Source organism: Erpetoichthys calabaricus, chromosome 9 (assembly GCF_900747795.2).
Source record: "Erpetoichthys calabaricus chromosome 9, fErpCal1.3, whole genome shotgun sequence".
Lineage (NCBI taxonomy): Eukaryota > Metazoa > Chordata > Cladistia > Polypteriformes > Polypteridae > Erpetoichthys > Erpetoichthys calabaricus.
Window position 1 is genome coordinate 139798432 of NC_041402.2, and position 21920 is coordinate 139820351.

General features: G+C 36.6%; 1 long non-coding RNA gene across 1 annotated transcript in view; it reads left to right on the forward strand.

Annotated features, from left to right (window-relative positions):
* The window catches only part of LOC127529111 (uncharacterized), a 224084-nt gene that overhangs the window by 58174 nt on the left and 143990 nt on the right, over positions 1-21920 (forward strand). Inside the window, exon 2 of the long non-coding RNA XR_007935799.1 lies at positions 19895-19962. This is a non-coding gene — a long non-coding RNA (uncharacterized LOC127529111). The remainder of the gene's footprint in view (positions 1-19894; positions 19963-21920) is intronic.

Genomic DNA, 21920 nt, shown 5'->3' on the forward strand with positions numbered 1-21920 from the left:
GATTTGGCCGGAAGTCTTATCACAATAATGTAAGAGTTTCCATTCATTATCCAACCCGCTGTTTCCCAATTACAGGGTCACGGGGGTCTGCTGGAGCCAATCCCAGCCAACACTGGGCGCAAGGCAGGAAACAAACCCCGGGCAGGGTGCCAGCCCACCGCAGGGCACACACACACATACACACCAAGGACAATTTAGAATCGCCAATGCACCTAACCTTCATGTCTTTGGACTGTGGGAAGAAACTGGAGTACGCGGAGGAAACCCACGCAGACATGGGGAGAAGACCCAGGAAGCGAACCCGGGTCACCTAACTGCAAGGCAGCAGCGCTACCCACTGTGCCACCATGCCGCCCTAATGTAAGAATTTTGTACTCCTCAATTATTACTTTGTGGTGTATTCTCCCTTTAAAAGTATAGTTCCTGCCCTATAGCTACTGTATGTATCCTGAATGCCATAACAGAAAATTACTGTTTTAATTTGCGTGCTAAAACATGAATGAATAAACATCATAATATATTATATGAATTGTATGCTTTACATTTCCCTTTGATATTTTATACTGCACCTGTTAATAATCATACTAACCAGAATTGGGTTTGAAGGGATTGGTGAAACTTTATGCTTTACAAGTACAGAAATACACTACAATTCTAAACATGTTTAGAAACATGTTTAGTTAAATACACATACCCATTATGAAAATAGAATAGACAATACAAAATAAAGGTTTGGGGACTCCCCAAGAACCCCTTTATTAGTAACAATGCTAAGACACATGAAGAAAATAAAGAAAAGTAGTGTGAAGTAAATAGTTCAGGACTAGGCTCCAAGTAGATGGATCCGGCAGATGCAGATCCAATAGTGAATGTGAAACTGTGACTTGCTCTATTCTTTTATATATTAGAGACCAGAAGAGGTGAGGCTTCTGAAACAATCTGGAAGTAAAGTCACTGAGCTTCTGTTGGTACATCCTCTGCTCTGGGGTGGGAATAGGAAGAGAGGTTAGTGACTGTGTCTCTCCCAAACCTGTCCCCTGTTTTTCTTCCTCTGCAGAGCCCACAATACTTTCACAGAATAGGTGTGCATGACATGGCTCCCTCTTTAGTTTGGACGCTATAGGTTGAGCGTCCCTGGCTTAGAGGTTGCATATCTAGGAAAGGACTTTGACATTGGCATGGGGAATGCCTTCCGGTGTACAACCTTTGAACTTAAAGGGTTGAAGGTCCAGAAACCAATAAGTAACTCTAGGGTTTCCTTCTTTGGGTGGCCATCCTCTGTTTCAGCTTTAAAATTTTAATAAATTTGCAAAAATTACTAAAATCCTGTTTTCGCTTCATCATTCTGGGGTATTGAGTGATGCTTGATTAGGGAAAAAAATTAAATGGTATTACCATAAGGCTGTAACATAACAAAATGTGAAAAAAGTGAATGGGTCTGAATACTTTCTGAATATACATAATAGATTCAGAAATATCCATCTCCCTGTATATATATATATATATATATATATATATATATATATAGTATATCTGTCTATCTCTGTAATTATTTATATTTATATATATCAACCTTAATAAAAGGAAACGTGTATATGTGTTTATGTGTCCACCCAGCTGTTATGTCTCAGTTATATGCCATTTAGTATGGGATTCGGGAAAGCAGTGCTAATGTTTGTGATGCACCATCTGTTGGAAATAAAAATGCATTTCATTACTACATGCATTACAAAATATAATCCAATAGATGGTGCACTGCAAACATTAACGCTGAATACGTTCTGCAGAGAGTAACTGCCGAATGGACAGAAATCAGTTTATCCATCTTAATAAAAGGACAAGTGTGAGTGTGTGTGTGTCTGTGTATCAGTTTGTCTGTCCAGTTGATAGAGTTAGAAAGAAAACTTTAAAAATAGGCAAATCATGTAGAAGAAGGGTAAAAAAATTAAAAGTGATAATAAAAATACCAAATAAGGATCTAAAAATAAGAAAATTGGTTTTATTGGGGTATTCCTTTGTCTGGTGTCATACACCAGCAACAGCAGGATGGTAGTGACTTTCTTGCACCTGCTCGGGCCACATGAATAAGATTTAAAACTGAAATGACTAATACCTTTTCATGGTGGGAAATGGATGAATGAAAATAATGATAAAATGATACACACATCAGGAAACCAAAACCCTGACACAACTAGGCTAGAGTTGCTAAACAGGACAATGCAGCAGCAATCACTGCTGAACATTGATTCCCAGCAAATCACTTCAACTATAAAAGTGGTTAGTTTGACGAGGGACACCAAAAGAGGGTGGTGAAAACGGGCAGCTCTGTTCAAAGAGAAAATGGCAGCTACAGTGGTGTGAAAAACTATTTGCCCCCTTCCTGATTTCTTATTCTTTTGCATGTTTGTCACACAAAATGTTTCTGATCATCAAACACATTTAACCATTAGTCAAATATAACACAAGTAAACACAAAATGCAGTTTGTAAATGGTGGTTTTTATTATTTAGGGATAAAAAAAAATCCAAACCTACATGGCCCTGTGTGAAAAAGTAATTGCCCCCTGAACCTAATAACTGGCTGGGCCACCCTTAGCAGCAATAACTGCAATCAAGCGTTTGCGATAACTTGCAATGAGTCTTTTACAGCGCTCTGGAGGAATTTTGGCCCACTCATCTTTGCAAAATTGTTGTAATTCAGCTTTATTTGAGGGTTTTCTAGCATGAACCGCCTTTTTAAGGTCATGCCATAGCATCTCAATTGGATTCAGGTCAGGATTTTGACTAGGCCACTCCAAAGTCTTCATTTTGTTTTTCTTCAGCCATTCAGAGGTGGATTTGCTGGTGTGTTTTGGGTCATTGTCCTGTTGCAGCACCCAAGATCGCTTCAGCTTGAGTTGATGAACAGATGGCCGGACATTCTCCTTCAGGATTTTTTGGTAGACAGTAGAATTCATGGTTCCATCTATCACAGCAAGCCTTCCAGGTCCTGAAGCAGCAAAACAACCCCAGACCATCACACTACCACCACCATATTTTACTGTTGGTATGATGTTCTTTTTCTGAAATGCTGTGTTCCTTTTACGCCAGATGTAACGGGACATTTGCCTTCCAAAAAGTTCAACTTTTGACTCATCAGTCCACAAGGTATTTTCCCAAAAGTCTTGGCAATCATTGAGATGTTTCTTAGCAAAATTGAGACGAGCCCTAATGTTCTTTTTGCTTAACAGTGGTTTGCGTCTTGGAAATCTGCCATGCAGGCCGTTTTTGCCCAGTCTCTTTCTTATGGTGGAGTCGTGAACACTGACCTTAATTGAGGCAAGTGAGGCCTGCAGTTCTTTAGACGTTGTCCTGGGGTCTTTTGTGACCTCTCGGATGAGTCGTCTCTGCGCTCTTGGGGTAATTTTGGTCGGCCGGCCACTCCTGGGAAGGTTCACCACTGTTCCATGTTTTTGCCATTTGTGGATAATGGCTCTCACTGTGGTTCGCTGGAGTCCCAAAACTTTAGAAATGGCTTTATAACCTTTACCAGACTGATAGATCTCAATTACTTCTGTTCTCATTTGTTCCTGAATTTCTTTGGATCTTGGCATGATGTCTAGCTTTTGAGGTGCTTTTGGTCTACTTCTCTGTGTCAGGCAGCTCCTATTTAAGTTATTTCTTGATTGAAACAGGTGTGGCAGTAATCAGGCCTGGGGGTGGCTACGGAAATTGAACTCAGGTGTGATACACCACAGTTAGGTTATTTTTTAACAAGGGGGCAATTACTTTTTCACACAGGGCCATGTAGGTTTGGATTTTTTTTCTCCCTAAATAATAAACACCATCATTTAAAAACTGCATTTTGTGTTTACTTGTGTTATATTTGACTAATGGTTAAATGTGTTTGATGATCAGAAACATTTTGTGTGACAAACATGCAAAAGAATAAGAAATCAGGAAGGGGGCAAATAGTTTTTCACACCACTGTACAAGGGGAAGGGATTGGTGAGAATTATTATACGAGACCAAATGAACAACCCATGTATCAAATAAAAAACATGGTGCCTACATTGATTACTTAGATTTCAACCAGTCTTAGACTGGTAGCACAACTAATATATATATTATATTTTTGTTTCTAGCCGTTGAAGTACTCAGTGTGACACTGTAAATTTGAAGTGGGGAGTTACAAGTCTGACTGCATAAGTTTCAAAGTGGGAAGCATTGTTGCCTCACAGATCTAGCGTTCTGAATTTAAATTTAAATTGACTTTATGAGCAATTCCTCAGCAGTGACAGCACACATCTCACAGTTGTCATTTATTGGTGGATTTCAGTGCCATCACTAAACCTTTTCCAACTCCATGAAGTTCCATTTCATTATCAGCATAAGGTTGACATACTGCACACTACATAACCAGGGTTCAGTTTAGTTTTAATTATTTGTGTTTTCTTATTTTTTAAATGTAATTAATACATTTAAATATTTTTCTATAAAGTAAGTAATAAAGTACTGTGATTTTTGACCATTAACTGACATTTTTAGTGCCAATTCCAACTTACATACAAAATCAGATTATGATGTCTACAGGACTGGAACTTGTTTGTAGCCCCAGATTCACCAGTAATAAAGTTTCCTAGTTAAAAATTAGAAGTCATAGAACCAAATAGTACTCTATGCAGTGAAACGGGCACTTACATGCCATACCTTAACGTCCAAAAGCATCTGTGAATTTGTATTTTATTTGAAGCAGGTCAAAGGGATTTATTAGGATACACAATTAAGTCATAGATTGGTCATAGGACCACTAACTTTTCATTACAACTTGTTTACTTCATAGTTCTGTTTTTTCAGTACACCTACAAGTACATTCAGAATGAGATATGAAATACAAATAGTCTAAATAGTCTCATTTAGAATCATAGTTAATCTGTTATGTATCGTATGTGTTAAAGTTTCTATGAGGCAATATCCAACAAATAGATTTAGATAGAACTTTAAAAGTATGTCAGAATTTTTCACCTGAAATGGTAACAGTTTATATTAATGGTAACAGTTTATATTAACTATTTTTTTCATTAAAAGATAAGTTTGGAATTTTTGAAGTCAAAGTTATTTCTTCATAATCATGGTTTATATTAATTTGATACTTGAAATTGCATTCTAAAGTGAAGAATATTTTATATATATTTTTTAACAGCCAAGCTGCTGTTGTGTTTTATGATTTATATTTTAGTTACCATTCTCCCATTGTAAAAACAAGCCTTAAAAGTTACCGAGGGGGTTGTTATTATGATTCCACCCACTGTGTCTGCTGCAAGCAGACAAGCAAGCAAGAAATTTATCTTTACCTTTGGAAAACAGCACCAAAAATCTGTGTTAAAATGTATTATTTCAGCTTACTTTTTGCCACAAGCACAACTCAGATAAGTGGAAGATACATTTTCTTGAATCAAAACCTTTGCTTCTTCAAAGTAGACATCTTTGGTAAGTTGTAAGGTTTTTTTTCAAAATGAGACCCTGTTACTTATTAGCTCTATTACACAAGGGCAAGCTAGTTATTTTTTAAAGTTATAAAATTTGCTTCACTGTAGAAAGCAGTTTCATGTAGCAAATTGATATATGCAATGACTGTGAAGACATAATTTGACTTGAAAAATACCATACATTTTCTTTCATAAATCTTTACAAACATTTACAATGGATCAACAGGTTAAACTTTACATTAGATAATGTTAAAAATCTACAATTAATCAATAAGTCATTTGTAAAGGTGTAAAGAAGCATTGTGTAATATTTGCTAATGACATATTAATGAAAGCGTTACCAAAGTATGAATTATTACTTTATGCTATTTATAACTATTTGAATGTACACAAACTAATAACCTGCTAAATATTGTGCAATGTTTGTTAATGACATGTTAACAAAACTTATTCTACTGTAAGTGGAATAGTTTCTACCATTGTAAAATAACTCAAACCTCATTATTCCCAGCTGTTGTATATTCATAATACTAAACATAAGATGGAATCGTGAGATGATACAAAGCCACTCAAAATATTAAAAGATAGTTTCAAGAGACCTGACTTATAAAGAGAAAAGAGAATTTTTCCAGGACACTGAACAACAATTACCTGTTTTTTCTATTGTAGGTTTCAATGTGTCAGGACCTTGGTTTAACATCTCATCTCCAAAACAACACAGTGCCTAGACATTGTCCCCAGTTATTGAATGGAGTAGCAAGTAAAGATCTGTGACATACCGGGAAAAGTACCCCAAAACACTCCCTAAGCAACATACTGTGTGCAGTGGCAATTAAGCTTTCCATCCTAAAACAAGCACTAGCTTTTTCAATCTCTGTTTAGTCCTCAAGTTCAGATAAAGTTAAGTTGGACGGTGGTATCCTCTTCATATTCTGTTTTTATTTTCCTTTTTTGTCAAAAATGTTGCATCATATACTTCACAGTTGTTTTACCTTTCATGGAAGGTGCTGAGAAAGTCTATAAATAAGTACAAGTGAAAACACAAAAAATCACCCTTGGGTAAATAATATAAAAGTTTGAACATTACATCTATCAATGGCTAGGGCTGACAACCACTCTGTAAAAAGGTCATGGGAAATCGTTACCATGTGAAGAAATAGGCAATAATCGAGCCCTTTAAAATTATTTTGTATAGCTTCTTAGTTGAAAATGGTGTGTTACCTGGTAATAAGACATTATCTAGCTGAGAATCTGAGTGAAGATAAAATAAAAATGCTGGAACAAAATTTTTAGGTGTACAGTATCACCCAAAATTAACAAAGCTCCATAAGCAGATTCTACTGACTTGTGTTTGATTTTCTTTAAGTCATATTATTTTAATAGTATCATATCATATCAATGTGTTTCACTGTACATTTACTGAGACAGAAAGTAGACAGATAATCCTTGCACAGTCTGTTAGGTGTTGCCCACGCTTTCAAGTGTATTTTAACCGGCACAATACTCTTCATTTGGCAGGTCAGTCAGTCGAGCAGACATGCTGGCGAGCATTCCCAGCGGCGACATTGGATAGAGAGCTGCTTCTGAAATGGCAGCTCTAGTCAGGCAGAACAATATTTCACAAGTTCTGAATAAGGGGGTTTGTTGACAGTGCCAATCCCTCTGGGATCGCCAGCCGTCTTGCACCCAGCTCTTGCCAAGGCTTCTTCTTTTTGAAATGCAAAGTGAGTTTCAGAATAAACAAGCAAGCTAGCAAATGCACAAACTATGAGAGTGTCTACAAGTATGACAAATGATTTCTGCTTTTTTTTTGGCAGTTCTTTCTTTCTTCCATGAAGGAAATTATTGAAAGGATGCACCCTGTAAATGCATTTTTTTTTCTTTTTCATTTTTCTTTGTTCAGTAAGTCAAAATCAGAAGAATGACTTACAATTGAAAATGAATGTATTTACTAAAAATGGGGGTGCATAATGAGAGCTGGATAACTTCCAGTACACCACCACCTTCCCCTTAGAACCATGGGCAACATCTGAGACTGCCCATTTCAATGATGTCTTGCTTCTAAATTACATATTTAGGGAGATCCAAATTACTGTTTTATCTGGGAATCATCACATTGTTTAAAATGTGTAGCCTTTGCATAAATGACCTGAAAATAAAAAGTGCATAATTCATAGAAACTGATTTGGTATACAAAACTGTGTCATCAAGTGCTTCTCAAACCTCATTTCTAAAATTTGTATTGTTTCTCGTGAGGTTCTTTAGTTGGCAGAACACATGTCATACTATTCACTGTATATTTTAAAAGTAATTGTTTTTATTACTTATTGTTTTGCTTCTGACAACCTCCCATTGTGCCTCAAAATTCATGAAAACTGTGATGTTGTGCAGTTATAGTGGGTGTGGTTATTTAAATTAATGGGTGGGGCCAACTGCATAGACATTTCCTTCATAAATGAATGCCTGGGGAAAGGTAAGATAGTTAGCTATTTTTAATTAAATTAGAAATGAATACTCTGCTATTTATATTATTTCTTTTGTGGTTATATTTTGCAGTTTTTGTATTTTTGTTTTTATTTATTAGGAGATAGTTATTTTACACAGTTACTAACATTTGGTTACATGGACAAAGTAAATGGAGCAATTACTTAAGGAGCCCTTACATAAGACCTTTAATTTAGCTTGTTTTCCAAGGTCATGTTAGAACCTCCCATAAATAAATCTGCGAAAACCTGAATTAGAGCAGTTACAGCGGTTGAGTAATAACAATTTACACAGGTCAGTATTCTGTTATGAATTTAGGATAGTTCCATGCTTTTAAGGCCCAGCCAAAACACATTGCTAAAATTCCATTCCCTTTGGGTATACTGCAACACAAATCCAGCCACAACCAGTTCCATAAGTATACGAGCCCTAATAGCCTTTCTGTGAGTGAATCTTTATTTATGTATTCATTGTGCTTCCCTCATCTAAATAATCCAATAACAAAACAAGTTCCTGAAGATAAAATACAACAAATAAATCTCAATAAATATTTCCATGTAAAACCAGGAATAAAAACACAATCAGCATCATCTCCTCGCTTGCCTCTTCCCCAGTACTCACTCCCTCTCTTGTCTGCCCTGCCCACCCTCCTAGTGTCTAGCACCAGGGCTGTGACCTCAGTGAACATGGTTAACCTTCTGGCTCTCCCTTGTCCCAGCCACCTTGATTGATAACCGCTGCGATCTTCCTGCCACCATCCTTCAACATCTGCAGTCTTACGCAAGCCATGATCACTCCTGCTCCTCAACTCAGCATTCTGATCCATCCCTAGAGCGCCGTATGTTCGCTTCACCACAAGGTCTCCCGACTGCTTCACCTCTAATCCTCTGCTCTGGTTCCAGCATGATCCTGCTCTGTCCCCTTTCCTCAGTTTTTACAGTCACTTCACTTTTTCTTTCCTTTTTTGCCTTACTCAGGCTCTTTTAATCCTCAGTGGGTGCAGGTGAGTACAGCCTAACAACTGAATGAGGAAACTGACTGAGATAATTGCGCATTCATGTGCAAACACGAATCATTAGTGATTCTGGGCCTCCCATCTTCACAGCCATATGCACCTTCACCCTCTGAGACTGAGTGCACAGGTATATTTTTCAAGAGACCTCTTTCACTTCACCATAATACCTTAGACTGCCATACTGAACAAATCCAGATCCTCTTCTATCCAAGGCTGTATAAGGAAATGAAAACACTCTTCTTTACCATGTTACATCTTTTAAACATTCTTTTTAAATTCTTATAAAAATAAACATGTCAGTGAATCTTTATTTTACAATGTCTAAAATAATGTATTCATCTCTTTGGAAGTTTTAACATTTTCTTATTATACACCATTGAATTACAATACTGCGGTGGGTTGGCGCCCTGCCCAGGATTGGTTTCCTGCCTTGTGCCCTGGGTTGGCTGTGATTGGCTCCAGCAGACCCCCGTGACCCTGTGTTCGGATTCAGTGGGTTGGAAAATGGATGGATGGATGGATGAATTACAATAGATTTAATTTGGCTTTTTTGATATTGATTAACAGATCTCTATAAATTGATCTGCATTAATTACAAATATAAAACACATAATATATAACACATAACACTGATAACATAAGTATTTACTCCCTTCAAGTCAGTATTTAGAAGATGCTCCTTTGGCAGCCATGACAGGCTTAAGTCTGTGTGCACAGGTCTTGCTCTCTCAATCTACTTTCATATCTGGACACTGCAAGTTTTCCCCAGTCATTCTTGTAAAACTGCTCAAGTTCTGTCAGGCTGCGTGGAGATTGTGACTGAACAGCCTTTTTCGAGTCCAGCCTCAAATTTTCTTTTGCACTAAGATCTGGACTCTGACTCAGCGACTCCAGTGTTACGTACTGATCGGCATTTTTGTGTGTTTTATGTTTTACTCTTGGTTTTGAATTATTATTCTTCATATTGTTATGTATTTTCCATTATATTTAAATTTATGTGCTTTGTCTTTATGATTCTATTCCTTGTGCTTTGTGAGTTGAGCCCCAAGAGGCGGGGCCACCCTGACATCCCTACTTCTGAGCCCTCACTCTGGCTATTTAAGGCCACATTAGAAGAAAATTATTTGTAAAGGAGTTGCCATTTTCTTTGGCTTTGCTGATTTCTTAACTTCAAGATTGTGAATTGGACTGGTTTGTATAGGATTGCCTTTTATGCCAACTCCTTTTTTGCCTGTTTTTGCTCTTTTGTATTTTTCTAATTTGCTACGAAACACCTTCATTTATAATGATTCTTTGTTGCCCTGCAGAGCACAGGCCAAAGCGTTTTGATCATCCTCCTCTTGTGGGGCTTTTGAAATATTTTTGGGATCTTTTCTTGACATTTTTCCAGCTTGCCTTGTTTTGTGGCCTGTTAGGCTAGAAGGCTGCAGTTATCAATTTTAAGGATAGTTAGATTTGCGGTGAATCAAGTTTATGGTAATTTTAAGAAGCCTAACTCCCTTTTTGCTATGTTTGGGATTCCAAACATCCAGGAAATTAATGTTGTTGCTGTTAAGCTATTACTTTGTAGTTTTTGCTTTGTGTTGTTAGCTTGATGGAAAATAAATCTTCTTCCAAGGTGCAGGTTTCTTAAAAGCTGCATGAGGTTTACCTCCTTGATTTTCCTGTATTTTTCTGCATCACTTTTACCTTCTAACCTTATAAGTGTTCAAGGGCCTACTACAAACTATCATCCCCACAGCATTATACTGCTACCATCATTACTCATGGTGGGGATGGTGTGGTTTTGATAATGTGCAGTGTTTTGCTTCTGCCAAACATGGTGCTTAGTTTGATGGGCAAAAAGGTTAAATTTGAAATTTTATTCCAGTTGACTTCAGAGTCTCCCACATGCCTTCTGCCAAGATATCATGTGTGTTTTTTAGCAAAGACTTTCTGTTTGCCACTCTTCCATATGACTGGAGAAGCACCTGGGCAACAGTTGTTATATGCACAGTCTCTCCATCCAGTCTGATCCATGTGTAGCTTGTAGATTCTTTACAGTTGTCAGAAGTGTCTTGTGGGCCTCCCTCAGTAATCTTCTTGTGTAATCAGTCAGTTTTTATGGACGGTCTGCTCAAGATACTCTCTCCATTTCCTCATGAATGATTTAACTGGACTTCATGGGACATTCAGTAACTTGAATATTTTCTTGCCTCCATCCCTGATTTGTGCTTTTCAATCCCCTATACAGAGTCTGGAGTGTTCTTTTGTCTTCATTGTGAAGGTTAGGCCACAATGCTGAGTAAAGCTGGACCTTCCAGAGAAGGTGCATTTAAACTACAATCAGTTGAATCCTCTTGACTACAGACAGCTGATCTCCATTGAACTGATTATGGGACCTCTGAAACGAACTTGCAACACAAGTGATTATATAAACAGCTGTGGTATCATGTGCAGACTTAAACAGATTATTGATAATATTATTATCTATATTGTTCAATAAAAACAGCAGAGACCCCAGCACTAATCATTGAGGGACACAACTTTTAACATCACCTAATTCTGAAACAGTTCCACTGACCATAACCATTAGCCTCCTGTGTTTAAGCTAATTTTGTACCCACCTACAGGCTGCATCCTCAATTACCACTTCTTTTAGTTTGACTACTAACCTTTCATAGTCTAAATTATCAAAAGCCTTTTGAAAATGAAGATAATTAATATCATATGCATATCTCTTATAATGTGCTTTTGTTGCTTCCTCATAGAATTTAAGCATATTAGGGAAAGGTGACCTTACTCTTCTGAACCCAAATTGACTATTTGCTAATACTCCTGTATGAGACATATGTTGCTCGATCTTTTCCTTAATAATTGCTTCCATCAATTTGCCTGTAATGCATTAGAGAAACATTATAGTTTATTTGTTATATTAAAACTAAGACTAGGCCAATGGTCACACTCATGACACTGTTAAAGGTGCAAAATAGTTAATATAACAATAAAATCTGGTTTATGTATGTTGAAAAAGGTGTGCATCATTTACATGTTATATTTACAGTAGCTTCTTATAATCCTGAAATCTAGAACTCAAAACAGTAAACTAGACTGTGTCACACATGAGCGCTTGGGAGAAGGTTGGAAGGCTCAGATAATGTTATTTCTCAACTGAACCGGAGGTTGGCGCTGTGATCTGACCATCTCTTCTTTTGTCTGTATGCAGACCAGCAGAAGAACCACCCAAACAGCGACATCACCATCAACCCTCCTTGTGCTGATGTCATTTCTGTCCACACCTGGTGACCATTCCCCACACAGATCCCACCTACCGAAGACATCACTTCCTCCTTCCGCCCTCCCTGGACCATTCCCTTCCTGTCTCTGTTTACCCTCTGTAACCAGTCCCTATTTGAACTCGATTATAACCCCATGTTTTCTTTTCGCTGTGACTTCAGTATACAGGGTGGCAATCCCCAAATGTTTTTGTGTCTCCTGCTCTCCTTTTACACCAGCCACATAGCTGAGACATTGCTTTTCTTACCTACACACAATGCCTTATAACACAAGCTTCATCACAAAGCATGTTACACAGCAATTGCTAACATAATAAAAAATGTGCCAGAGAAAGCAAAGACTATACATAAGGGTTGGAATATTCATATTATAAGAGGTACTATAGTGCAAAAAGTCATGAGAATAGTACATTATAAAGGACAAGGCTTAACAAAAAATCCAAAGCATATTGAATGTAGACCTTCAGTCCATAAGTATTCCATAACTTTTTGCATTTTAAGAATTCAGTATACAGTTAGGGTGGCTTCATGTCCTTTTAATATAAGGACAGAAACTCTGTACTGACAATGTGTCAGAAAGCTGAATGAGCTTTGGAGTTAATCAAACTTTATTAACCTTTAGTAATTTTTTAAAATGCTGTGTGGTTCTTTGAAATCCTTGTATTCTCTTATTTAAAGCCAGATCATTTCATAACTATTACATCTAACGCTCAGTTAAAAGCGTGCAGTTGTCTGAGGAAAATATAAAATGAAGCACTCAGAAATATCACGCTGATGCAAACTGTGTCCAAGCTGACTGTTTTTGTCAACCAAGCAGAAAGCTTACAATCAACACAGGCTGTTCAGTGCCGGATTCACAAGCACCAAGGCAGATGTCTCTGAAGCTGCTTTGCTGATTTAGTTTGAATGGCACAAATGCTGAACTAAGATGGCGAATTGGAAAACAAAAATTACACAATGAAGAATGCCTTTGTAAATTCACACTAAAAGTGATATTTTACATGCTGCAGTTTAAAAAAAAATAGGAAATTAAAAAACAGTATATACTTTGGGAAAATTTTATTACAGATAAAAAAGAATTCTTTGTTTGGCATCATACTAATAATTATTGTTTTTCTATTCTCATTTATAAAGAACAGTGTTCAGTGAAGCACATTCAATGGCAACTACTAATTAGACTCAGTAGCTGAGAATTATGCATTGTTGCTATTTGAAAAGCCAAAAAAACGAGTTGTTACAATCCTAATTTTTAAACATACCCTTCAGATGCTTTTCAAATTTGTCAGCATGGGTACAAAACTAAGGACATAAATTAGTTGTATGTAAGAACCCTACTGAACACTAATACTGCCAATAACGTAACAACTTTTGGATTTTATATATGTACATTTATAATGAAAGACTCTATGACTTGGGAGGGGATTCATGATCAGAAAAAAATACTGAAAGTCGGGAATGTCAAAATTCGGGACAATGTATTCTTGTAAGCACTCTTTATTGAGGACATCCTCTGAGTAACTTTCACATGTTTACCATCATAACACAGTATCACTAAATTATTAAACCATACAACATTTATACACATAAATTCATATATCAAATGAAGAAAAGTGTCTGGGTTGTATATAAACACTGGCATACCGTATCACTGCAGTTTCAGACTGCGAGTAGTTTAGTAACTGTGACAGGAAGGAGAAACGAAAGAGGACATCTTTTTCACATACCACTGTAGAAAAAATTGTCATAAACAACAAGAATTTTCCATAAAGTCTTGAAGAACCAATTTTATTAAATCAAGTGATAGTGATGGCGATATTTAAGAGATGTTGTAAAAGTGTGGTCAGACATTGCCTAGATGAAAACAAAGTAAGTCAAATGATCAATCATTAAGATCAGAGGAGTCTGCTAAATCCAAAGTTAAAAGCATAACTAGAGCCATTTTTTCCAAAACTCTTTGGTAAACAGAAATATAAGACTATAAAACTCATAGTCCATGGATTTATTTTGGGAATTCTTGGAATACATGGTGTGATCCGTAGGCGGTATAGCAGCACCCCAAACTCCAAACACAATTTCCAATACAAGTAAATGCTTTTTGCTAACACTATTACCTTTGCAAGGGTCCTTTCTTCTCCACTATTTATCACAATACACTTCTCCTTATTTTTTTCCCTGTACTCCTCTCAACAAGGTTTTTTCTTCCTTTGCTCCTCTCCATGGTGAAGCAGAGCAGTGTCCTTTAGATTTGACCTGAGAGTACTTTCGGTGCTACCATGTTGCATCCAGGAAGCGCTACTGTGTCAGGTGGAAGCTTCCTAAACAGGGGACACTTTTTCCTGCCACCTCCTCCTGGTGGCTCCCACGCAACCCAGCAGGGCTGCCCTTTGGAACTACAACTCCCATACAGCCTGGCAGGTGTGTACTTAGAAGATCACCCAAAGGTTATTGCCATCTATTGTACTGCAGGAACATATAACCCCGGGCAAATTCATTCCACCCTTCTACTATCAGTGCTATCCCTTACTATGTAAGATACCATTCATCCTGACTGGGATGCCAGCCAACCCATGTTGTCTATGACAATGGTTACACTGTTTGTTTTTTTTTTTTTTAAACAAGCAAAACACAGACAACTCCTCTGGAAGGGGGAAGTGTAGGGGTATTTTATTGGCTCTCTTCTGCATCGATTTATAGTGAAAATGATTTCAGGCATAGCTAATAACCATTCATATGTATTATGTGTATCGTTATGGAGTGTTGGTCTGTCAGTTCTTTTAAGGAAACGTTTTATTATGGGATGATTGTTCATAGACTTTTAAAAAGCTAAATAACTAACTCTTAAATAACCTATTTATTTATATATAACTTTTTATTTTTTAGAAATTTGAACACTGGACTGAGTATGAGTACCACAGGGAGACTTTAAGTTTTTTTTGTGCTTTTTTTCATATTTTGAATTAAATTTTTAAACAGCCTTTTCTCCCTCAGCTTTGGAGTAAAAATTAGAATGGAGAACCTTTACCATTTAAATTTTCTATATTGTAAAATTATTTCACACATACAAATTTGTTTGCTGTTAAAAAATGCTGTGATCAGTATTTTAATTCACTGTATGAAGAGTACAAATAACAGAAGAACATATTGGAGAAGATCATCACTGGCGTACTTCACGAATCTACCTTGGTCCGTTGTTCTTTCCAATTTGTATCACATATGAACAGTAAACTTTTCAAATGTGCAGCTGTTACAAAAAATGGAGGAACAGCAAATATTCAGGTGGCAGCAAAAACATTTAAAAATAATATGAAGAATCTTTGAAATTAAGTGACTACTTGCCAAATGGAGTTTAATGTAGAAAACAGTAAAGGCCAAAGGAACAGTTAAGAATAAATGCAAGATAAGTGAAGCTATCCAACAGGAAGCAAGTTCTGAAAATAGTTTACAGGTTTAAATTGAAAGAATAGTTTTAATTTATGTGCAATATGTAGATGCAGTTAAAAAAAGACAACTTAAATGTAAAACTGCTGAATACAAATCAAAACTCATGAATATTTTTATCTGGATTCCTATGGGCAGTTCTTGTTGTCAAGAATGTGTGCCAAGGTTTAAGCGTGTGGTTTTATTAAATTTTTAATATTGTATAGTACAGTTGTAAATTTGTTTTATAGAACTTTCATTCCCCTATTCGGCTTTTATCAGTAATGCCATTTTGCAGTGTTCAGGAATGGGAGCTGACCTATTATTTATATTTACATTATATTGCTGAATATGTGGGTGTGGCACACATAAACTGCTATGAATACAAATCTTGAGATTTTTAATACAAAATCACTAATAAAGGTTTAGTTAGGCAGTAATTCTTGTGGAGATTAGGTACAGCATTTTTTTTTTGTTGTTTGACACCATTTCTTCGCTATTGCTGACCATTGAACTTCTCATGTTCTTATTCGCTTATGTTACTGTTTTGCCCCACGTAGTTCATTTTCCATTCTAAGGAAACTAAGCAGATAAAGACCCAAACTATTATAGATTCCTATTGTCTTAACAATAAGCACACAGTTATGAGCAACAAAAAACATGCCCCTATTTTTTCAAGCTTAGTTAACATCTTTACCTAAAGTATGTCTTAAAAGTTTGCTTAATTCAGTTGTATCCATATCAAATGAAATTAATAAAGAGAAAAAAAGCAATAGAATATATATGTATGCACACATATACTGTATATATTCAGTATATATGTATAATGAAGTTAATCTAGGTAGTGGTACCCTTATTGACCAACAGAGGGTACCACCATCGTAGTAGTTGGCAATTCTAAACCTTGTAGGTCATAATGTAAGACCTGTTTTGGAAGTTGAGGATCCCCAGACTCACAGATCGGCATTGAAGCCTCACAGGTATACAAGGAAGGATAACCAATCTGACCCTCTTCAGTACACCTCTCTAGTGAACATAACATGCAACCATATGACACCAAAGACTGACGATGACCACTGGGTTCCCAGAAGGTGGTTGGGTCATGACATAAAGAGGCTTTGCTTCATTGGATTAGGAAGCTTAGAGTTGGGAGGCAGTTGGGTGACAAGAGCTCGGTTGGTCAAAGAGAGGAAAGAGAACCAAAGCTGTGAAAGGTGAGCAGGGGAAACATGGGGTCACTGACGTTAGTTTGGTACTGGGGACAGAGCTGTTTATTATTTTTGCTGTTCTTTGCTGTTGCCTTGCATTACATATTTAGGTTTTGTTATTAAAGCTTTTTTTTTGTATTTTTACATTTCTGGACTCCTGTTGTTGGGGTATAGGATTTTGAGATGCCCCCAACAGGGCTTTATATATATATATATATATATATATATATATATATATATATATATATACAGTATATATATATATATATATATATATATATATATATATATATATATATATATATATTATATATATATATGAGAGACAGAACTCATTTATTGTAGCTTAGAACTAAATGAAAATCGAAGGTAATAGCAGTGGCAAATTACCAATGAAAGAAAAAAAAACAAAAAACAGAATTATGTTAAACTGAATTCAACTAAGATATGTGTGGATTTGTACTTTTAATATTGTGTGGTGTTTGCAAATGTACACTGTCAAAAATGTATTTGCTGCTTCAGGGGTTCATGAAAAAGTGTGTCCAATCCATTAACCCAGACACTCCATCAGGCTGGATACAGTAATCCGTAGTAAACTGCTTTCTGAGATTCCCTTTAATGTCATTGATGATTTCTCTTTTATTGCTAATTCAGCATAGAAACTCGAAAAATGTATTTTTTGTTTCCTTCACACAATGACATACCCTGAAGTCTCACTTCTTAAAACTCTGTTTTGAGGACCATAGCATTTGCCTGAAGCATCTGAATCCCATTTTGAAATACTTCTGAAATTTGTGTTGGAGTATACAAATTTCCATACAAGTTTCAGCGTGGATTATTCCCTGGAGCTGTGTTAATGGCTTATTAATGACTGTGCTAAGGCTATCATCCGGCGACTTCACATGAACCTAATCAGGCAACTTTTCTGATGTCAGGCTCAATTTCCTCTGCACTTTAGACATTTTAAGTTATTCATCTGCAATTTTCATATTAGCATTCTATATTTTTATAAGAGAAATGTATAGAATTAAAAGAAAAATATTAATATGAGTAGATGTGCAGGTGGTTCTTCTCTTGGGTCAATTTATAACTGGAACATTGGAATAGAAACTTTCTTTAGTGTGCAAAAGGAAAATTAATTACAGTAATTTAGCAAAATACTTCATAGTAATATAGAAATAATTAATTGAAATAAATTTGGGTGGTGAAGTGATTAGTGTTACTGCCTCACAGCAGACTGGATTCAGGCTCAGTGTCTGGGCACTGTCTGAGTGGAGTCTGCACAATCTCCCCATGTCACTGTAGGTTTTTGTTCTGATACTCTGGTTTTCCTCCCACACCCCAAAGACTGAGTTAATTGGTGACTCAAAAATTGGCCAAATACGCAGGAAAGAAATAGGAATCTTTTTTTATATTTCTGATTCCATTCAGTTTGGAGCAGAAAATTTGCTGCTGCTATTCCAACTGCCCATTGATAGCCATGTATGCAATGTATTACCAAATAAAATGATACTTAAAAGTTAAATAGATGGAAATCCATTTGGGGGTTAATCTATAAGAATTCTTTCCTGACTTTTTGACTGCTGTAGCAAATAATTGAAGGTGCAATGCATCAAGAGGTCAGTTTAATGATGTGAATTATGTAGGTTGTACTAATAATCTCAAAATGAAATGTCGGCATCCAAACTTACTATGATATAGCCTTCGTTACACTGGGTTAAAAATTCTCTTAAATATAGGAGTTTTCGTCAATTGTTTGAAATCTGTCTTTGCCAGAGAAATAAAGTCCTACTCGCTGCTTTCCATTTTTGAATATGCACAAAAGTGTTATGACTATTGCTTCCTTCTTTCTTACAGTGTGGTCACTCTGGCTTTTTTTCTATTTATCTTTGCTTGCTAGATTCAACTAAATCTTTTTAAATAAATTTAAGCTATTAGTCTGCCTCTAACATATGAGTAATTTTAGCTATAAATTTTGAACTTGAGAATTCATTATTGGCTTGCCCCTAAGCTGAGTAACCTCAGCTGGGACACACTAAATCTATTTGAGGTCTGCCTAAGAATAGTTTGATTAGAGAAAGCCAGGACGGCTTTACAGTCTCGGAACATGTAGTTTAGTATATTTTAGAGCAGGCTGAGTTGACCCCTCTCTTTTCATTATGAAGATTCTGTCTGACTTTCTTTTTTTTAATAAAAGCTCTGTCAAAAGCCTTGGGAAAGATTCCACCTTAAAAATGGTGAACAGCTAATTATGATAAAATTGGGCCCCCTGCTTGCTCCCAAGAGCTGAAAGCAGATCATACAAAGAGCTGCTTGGCTCAGCACTTTTTCAGTTTGTTTTAATTGGCCTAGCCTGAAAGATTCCTGTAATACATAGTTATGCCAAAGAAAATGTACCTCTTCTCTGTGCTATATGCAGCATGGCCCCCATATGCAAGTGACCAAAAGCAGAAAAAAAGCTGCACTAACCTTTGGGAAAAATTAACTATGTCTTTTTGGATCCTCTCTGTATTTCTGCCTAAATGTCTAGCTAAGTATATGAATGTTTTACATACACAATTTTTATCAGCGATAACCATCAAAGAAGAGACTTTATAACAGCTATATTTACTGGCTGACTGCTTTAAAAAGATACAGGGTGCTGTGTTAAAAGTGCAGGAGGAAAGGGGCCCGATTTAGGAAAGAGTACATTTGTTTATTTCTACTGCTGAGCCAGAAATGTCCTCAGTCAGTCAATTTTTATTTTCTGTAAGACAAATGAGGCCTATTAATGCCTGAAATCATTTATATTATTAGATACAATCATAAAATTCTAAGAAAAGATTAGACACAGGCAACACAATAATCAGTGATATTCTCAATGACTATCAGACCAATTTCACAACAGTTCAGTAAGAGGCAGTAAATACTACTTATTGTGTTCTCTCGTATGCATTTATTGTGAGTTTCTTTTTAAAAAATAATCAAATGTAATGCAATAACTTTAAAAAACATAACTCTGTTTCTCCATTTTCTAAATCTTTTGCAGATTCAAGAGAAACTGAAGTTTATCCCAGCAGGAGTGCACACCAGACAGGAACTGACCTTGGGCAAAATGTGAGTACACTGCTGTGCTCACTCACGCACACACCTATGCTCACTCAAACTCGGTCAATTCAGAATAGCCAGTTAGCCTGAAATTATGTCTCGAAACAGTAGGAGGAAACTGGTGTCAGCAAAGAAAACCCATGTGTGAATCTACAGAGACGTCCAAACTTAAAGAAAGTCCACTAGCTATAACTGAACCATGTTCTGCTCATTGTGAGGCGGTTACATTTCCTGCTGAGGTCGTTTCCAATTCAGTTATCCATAGAAAGAAAAGTGATCTACATTGTATTAAAATCAGAATGTAGAACAGGTGGCACCTGAGTAAGAAAATATTCAAAAACCATTAGAAAAAAACTTTGACAAGAACAGACCAATCAGTCCAAGAAAACCTTGCCAATCCTATCCACTTAATTCATCCAAATAACCTCCTAATTTTCTTTTGTTTAAACTGAAAATGTTCAACCTCTTTAATCTTTCTTCATAAGATTCAGAATCAGGACTTTCTCTACCACTGCTATGTCTTTTTTGTAGCCTGGAGACCAAAACTACACATAGACAGGACCGGCGCCACCATTACGACGAATTAGGCATTCACAGTTCATAAGGGGGGGAAACATGATTTAGCTACAAAATAGCTGGCTGGAACACAAATAAGCTTTGCCTAGGGCACAAAATAACCTAGCACAGGCACTGCATACAGTACTCCAGATGCTGCCTCACTAGTGCATTATACAGGTTGAGCATAACCTCCTTGGACTTGTACGCCACACATCGTGCTGTATAACCTAATATTCTGTTTGCCTTCTTAACGGCTTCTGAATACTGTTTGGAAGTTGATAGTGAGAGACTCCACCATAAGTCCTAAATCATTCTCATGAGCAGTACTTTCAGTTTTCAGACCTCCCATTGAGTATTCAAATTTAACATTTTTACTTCCTTACATTAAATTTCATCTGCCACAAATCTGCCCAAGCCCGTATGCTGTCCAAGTCCTTCTGAAATGATTCAACAGATTGCAGATTATCTGCCAATCTACCTAGATTGTTATAATTTGCAAACTTAACCATCTTATTATTTATATTCCTATCAGGATCATTTATCTATATTTTAAAAATATTAGCAGCCCTAGCACTGACCACTAAGGGACATCACTCTTAATATCATCCAATTCTGATAAGGTTCCTTAGACCACAACTGTCTGCTTCTTGTTTTTTAGCCAGTTCTACAACCATCCACACCCTACACCCTGAACTCCCACTTCTTTTAGTTTGTTGCTTAACCTCTCGATTTGGACCTTATCAATAATATCATATTCAGCATTCTGATTGCATCAGTTTGTTGCTTCCTCATAAAAGTCCAGCATGTTAGTAAAACATGACCTCCTCCATCTGAACCCATGCTTACTGCTTACTAAAATTCCTGTCCTTGTCATGTGTTGCTCAGTCATTTCCTTAATAATTCTTTCCTTTAATTCAGCTATGATGTATAATTAACTTACTGGCCTATAGATACTTGGATCTGCCAGACCACCCTTTTTATACATTGGGATAATACAGGGTGAGTCAGAATTATGTTAACATTTGAATGGTGGAAACAATTTATTCACAAAACATACTTCCTTTGTGCAAGATGATTTACAGGAATGTCTCAACCTGTTCACCATCATGTTCAACACACAAAAACCAACAAACAACAAAAGCATTTAAAGCCTGGACATACCGCGGGGAATAGATGATACCACAGTCCGTATTCTGTCCTTCAGGTCATTGATATCACAGACTTTCCTGCTACACCTGCTATATCCTCCTTCACCATACCCCATAACCAGAAATCACAGGGTGGCAAGTCAGGGGAGTGTGGAAGCCATGGCAATGGTCCACCAAGACCTATCCATCAACCTGGAAAGGAGTGGTTGAGATAAAAATAATCCATTAGTGTTAACATAATTTTGACTCATCCAAAATTTG